This window comes from Ctenopharyngodon idella, chromosome 17 (genome assembly GCF_019924925.1).
Source record: "Ctenopharyngodon idella isolate HZGC_01 chromosome 17, HZGC01, whole genome shotgun sequence".
In the NCBI taxonomy this organism is placed as follows: domain Eukaryota; kingdom Metazoa; phylum Chordata; class Actinopteri; order Cypriniformes; family Xenocyprididae; genus Ctenopharyngodon; species Ctenopharyngodon idella.
Genome location: NC_067236.1, coordinates 20257223 through 20263222, shown reverse-complemented (window position 1 = coordinate 20263222; position 6000 = coordinate 20257223).

The following is a 6000-nucleotide window of genomic DNA, read 5'->3' as shown; positions in this document are numbered from 1 at the left end:
TTGAGTGAAAATGTAAATGTCTGAACAGCATCATAAATGCAATAAGTTATATTCGCAAGTAAATACTAGCAACCACATAGCAGTTTTCTTTAGAAAACGGACCATAGAAGAAGACAAATGCTAATAGGGTTGTCAAACATACCGTTACTATTGGTGCTAGTTTGTTATAAAATAAAAAATTCACAGTACTAGCATTTCTGCAGTACTGGTAGTTCAGAGTACCGGGTATATTCGGTACCTGCTGATAGACGCTGCTTTCAAATGCTATTGTTCGTGTTCGTTTGAGTGATCTCTGAGCATTAAAGGTTTCTTTTTACAGTGTGTTTCTACAAGCGTTGAGCACTGTAGGCAAACACAATCATATCTGTTGAGCATGTGAATTCAATGGCCAATCAGAAGTCAGAATCTGCTTAACACTGCTGAAAACGCACAAGATTTTGTTCTTTTCATTGGTGAGCTGCAAGCTCACCAATACTTTAATTGTAACCACCGAAGTGTAAACAGGATGTAAATAACAGATTCATTGTACTATTAAGACAGATTTTTTTTAATAATGGGAGTTTTCGCGAGAATGCAGAATTCAGTGGTTATGCCGGGTTCAGACTACACAATATTTTTGTCTGTTACGATGTCGATGTGTCAGTTTATGCGATTTTGACTCCTAAATTCAAAACAAAAATGGACAAAAACAGTTGCTTCCCGACCAATCATCGCTTGCTGTCTTTAACGATGTGTGTGATGTCATCAGAACTAGCGACTGACTTCCGGGAAACAAGAGCTTAAACAAAAAATGGTTGTATTAGCTTAATGCTAATTCCAGTACTCACCGGGTTGCTGAAGTGTCTCCGCTATCGTTCGCCAGCATTTATCCTTTTTCACTCTGTCGTGGTAGTCCCTCAAGGAAACATCATAAAGGATTATTGTTGCCAAAGCTTGATTCCACTTGCATAATTCCACCTAGCAGCACCAATACCATCGTCTCTCTCTCGTTTCACCATGTTTGAAAGCTGTGTACAGAAGAGCTTCTGATCAAAACTTCACAGATGTGACAGAACCCGTCATGGAAGACTGAAAAAAAATTAAACATGTTAGTCTTTCTGTCGTGACATCGTGAAGAGTCGAATGAAATGATCGATTCTTGCGTCTCGACACCCCTTGTTGTTTACGAATCACCACAACACCCTACGTCAAGCGGATATTAGTAATTTTGGACTACTGAAATTTTGGTACCGTGACAACCCTAAATGCTAATATCCACTATACCACCCCTTGTGGCAACTCTGGAAATGCAATGTGCAATTATATATATATAGTGCATTTAAAAAGGAACAATATCTAGCTGATTAAATATCTAAGATGAGCATATCTAAAAATTTACATTCTTGATAGAAATTTCAGTGACTTTTAAGGTCTTGTTTACTTGCAAAAGTTTTCCAGTTCTGAGAAGCACAATTTTAAATGTCCCTGATATTTCCAGATTTGATATTACCATATTTATTTAGTTTACGCAGACAAATGGGCAGCTAAATAGCTTTTTTTTTTTTTTAGTGAAAATTGTTTTTTAGTAAATGTTGTCTATTCTGAACAGCATTTCATAAAATAAGTTTTACATGCAAGTAAATTTTAAGTAAACACCTATAACAATTTCTTTAGAAAATACAAAAATGTAGTTCAGCTATTTTTCTGCACAGTTACACACCATTCAACATACGCTTTTGGTTACTAACTATACAAACCCCCAAGTAATATGTTAAACTAAATATTTTTTGAGTGCCCACAACTCCGTCAAAGTCAAGCACGTTTCATACAGTGAGCGGTGATACAGACGCCCCCCACTACCTTATATCCTTGATTAAACCGAACATTTCTGGCCGCAAAAAAACCCACAATGCAGGTGCCCGCCATGCTTTATTAAGCTCAAATAGTTTCCAGACCTGTGGACAATTTGTTATCTGAAAATAGTACGTTCTGTAGTAATATCACAAATGTGTTACAGGTTGAAAAAACATCAAAAAGGTTCAAGCTCCAGTTCATTCAGAATGACGCATTTATGATCAGTTAAGATAAGTTTTTACATGTGTTGCATGGTATTTTTCTTACCTGCAAACTTGAGCCAAAATGAGCTGCAAATTATGAAACTTTGAAGATGTCTTTTTTTTTTTTTTTTTTTCAGAGTTCCCACACTTTTTGACCAATGAATTTGCACAGCTTTTCTGATTACTGGGTAAGGATTTAAAAAAAAGCAACTTAAATATTTTATGAGCATAACTAAAAGCATGTGTATTCTTTATAGAAACTTTAAAGATTTCATTTATTTAAGCCAGACACATTCTACTTAAGTAGACAAACACTAAAGCCTGAGAAATGATGAGAAAGAATGAGAAAACTTGACTATAGAAAATTAATGTTAATATCCACTATACTGCCCCTTGTGGCAACACTGAAACACAATGTGTAATTTAAAAAAATATACATATTTTGCACTTAAAAAGAGCATTATCTAGCTGATTAAATATAGCATAACTAAAATATGCATGTGGAAAATTTGTTTAGACTTCTAAGATTTTATTAGTCAGAAACTCACCTGAAAATCAATATTATAGTACTCCCTACTATATAGTAGGCGGAAAAACTGCGACAAAAGCAGTATGTCTGAATTTACAGTACTCTTTTATGAGTCAGCAAAAAGTAGCAGGATGACCGGCAAGATCCTGGAGAGGATTTGTGAATGCCAGTGAAGCGACGCTGGTAGGTCACATGATGGCGAATGTATGTCCGAATTACATTCATACTATATACAACTTTTTTTTTTTTTTGCTCACAAAGTATGTACTCATTCAAATTAAGTCAACTCAACTACTGATTTCAGATGCAGCCAAAGTCTGAAAAAGAAAACTGTCCATAGAAGAATACTAATGCTAGTATCCACTATAGCACACTGAAAATGCAATGTGTCATTTTTTATTAAATATTTCATTTTGCACTTAAAAAGTATGGAGCCCCGCACATGACAAGTGGACAAAAATGTAGAGGGTATATCATGGCTGCGAATTTAGAAATTGTTCCCATGACTTAATAATTTGTTCTCTTGTTGTAGTAAATCGTAGATGTTTAACTAAAACGAGGGAATGAATTATTATATTGTGCACACGATTTAGTAAAACGAGTTAACCAATTATTATATTGTGCACATAATTTAGTAAAACATCTCAACGAGGGAACGAATCATTATATTGTGCACACGATTTACTTAAAACGAGGGAATGAATTAGACTTGCTGATGTATTACTATGTCATGGAAACTAATTGTTAATTCATGGCCAAGATTTACATTTTTTCCCCGCATGTCATGTGCGAGGCTCCGTAAAAAAGAACAATACATAGCCGATTAAATATTTTAGAGATGAGCATAACTAAAAAAATGTACATTCTTCATCGGAATTGTAAGATTTTATTAACTTCTACAAGTTTTCCACAGCTAGATTTTTTTTAAGTCTATTTGTAAACACTTTGAGAATTATATTACATTGCATATTTTACATCAGTCCCATTTCTCATGACAGCTGCCTTTCGATGACATTTTAACAAACACTCTCTGCTGAAAAATATGTGCATGTTCACTGTCCAGGCTACGCTATCAGCACAATCAGTTTGTTAACAGGATGTTTATATATCTTTCATTTGCGAGGAGAAATCCACCCCAGCTCGGAGGTTGACCTAAAAACTAATTGAGCGGCGAGCATGGTTGTTCTCACAGCGCAAGATGTGTTGGGAAGTCGAGGTCAGGGGGTCATGCTGACACATTGTCCACCCCCAGTGTGAACATAAACATTTTAGAAAGCCTTTTGACCAAATTAACGGCTCTTATGAAAGCAGCGAGTACAGACAAAGATGTGTCTGTGTGGCCGAGAGGTCTCGGGAGGAATTTGCTGGACTTTAGCATGTGAGATGTTTGCCTCTGACACAGGATGCTTGTGAAATCGTTTTTGGATAGACTCTCAACAGAAGCTGTTGCAACTGTTCACCGTGCACGGCCAAAGCCTTCTGTCATTGTTTTACAAGCTGACTAACAGTCACTTATCTCGTGGAAAAGAGTTCGAATCAGCAATAACTCAGGCGTTTAAGTGCTTCAAGTCAACACGAAATCTAAACTAAACTTATTTACTTTCTTAATGCACATTCCTGGTCGTGTTGGAAACGGTACTTCAGTGCATGATATTACAAGGACAAAAATGTTTTTCTTCTTTAATAATTTCATCCTAGTGGCCCTCTCATTTTTTAACTGCTCCATCCACCTGCTCCCGTTTTAGTATGTACACTATAAAGTATCTGCCTCATTTTTCTTGATGAATAAACAAGATTCATTTCTCAATCAGAACTGCATCACATTTACATTATAGAAGTAAAATAGGTATGAATGTCAATTTTACATTAACTTTAAATGGGACCTATTATGCCACTTTTAACTAGATGTAATATAAGTCTCTGGTGTCTCCAGAATGTGTCTGTGAAGTTTCAGCTCAAAATACCCCATAGATCATTTATTATACCATGTTGTAAATGCCCATTTTTGAGTGAAAGGAAATACATGCTGTTTTTGTGCATGCATCTTTAAATGCAAATGAGCCGCTGCTCCCCGCCCCCTATCCAGAAGAGGGCGGAGCCTACAGCTCGTGTTTCGGATACTCTGCCAAAAACGAACAAAACATCTGTTTGGTTTTAAATATCATCTCTATCGTGGTCATGCTCACGACATTGCAGTTCTTCGTCATCATGAAAGTTAAATATTTAAGCCATAACAATTTAAACTTTTGTTATATGGTTTTCTGAGCGCACACATGCTGACTGTCAGACAGTGCGTCCCATGAGTACTAAACTAAGTTCTCTTTCATATCTTATTGCACTTAAACTATCAAATACACACAATGTTATGTCAAAAACATACAAAGTTCACAGAAAAACATTACATGTTTATGTCAACTGGATTACGTAATCAGATTCCAAAAATTAAGTACTTATATTACATTTTAAAATACTTGTAATCAGACTACAGTTACTTTTCTATTGATTACATGTTATTCTCAAAACAGCAGTAAATTATTCATAATCATTGTTTCTACTTATACTTGTTCTCTTTTAAATTTTGCTTTCTAAAAAAGCCTACTTATATACGTTCCGAAGCTCTTCGAAGTTTGTGGTTTGTAGAATTGCACACACAGACCAGCTACTAGTCATGTGACTATCACTGAAAACTGAGACCCACACAGCATTTGATCACTGAAATTTATATCAATTTGGTACAAGATTATCCTATTCAAGTCAATGTAATAAACAAGTTAGGTCAAAAGTAATCTAAAAGTAATCAAAAAGTAGTCTAGATTATATTACTAACTACATTTTTTGTCATGAAATTTGTTATCAGTAACCGACTACAATTTGTGGTAAAAAAAAAAAAGTAATCAAAAAGTAGTCTAGATTATATTACTAACTACAATTTTTGTCTTGTAATTTGGAATCAGTAACTGACTACAATTTGTGGTAAAAAAAAAAAAGTAATCTAAAAGTAATTAAAAAGTAGTCTACATTACATTACTAAATACAATATTTGTCATGAAATTTGTAATCAGTAACCGACTACAATTTGTGGTAAAAAAAAAAAAAAAAAAAAGTAATTAAAAGTAATCAAAATGTAGTCTAGATTACATTACTAACTAGATTTTTTGTCATATAATTTGGAATCAGTAACCGACTACAATTTGTGGTAAAAAAGTAATCTAAAAGTAATCAAAAAGTAGTCTAGATTATATTACTAACTACAATTTTTGTCTTGTAATTTGGAATTAGTAACTGACTACAATTGGTGGTAAAAAGTAATCTAAAAGTAATCAAAAAGTAGTGTACATTACATTACTAACTACAATTTTTGTAATGAAATTTGTAATCAGTAACCGACTACAATTTGTGGTAAAAAAAAAAGTAATCAAAAAGTAGTCTAGATTA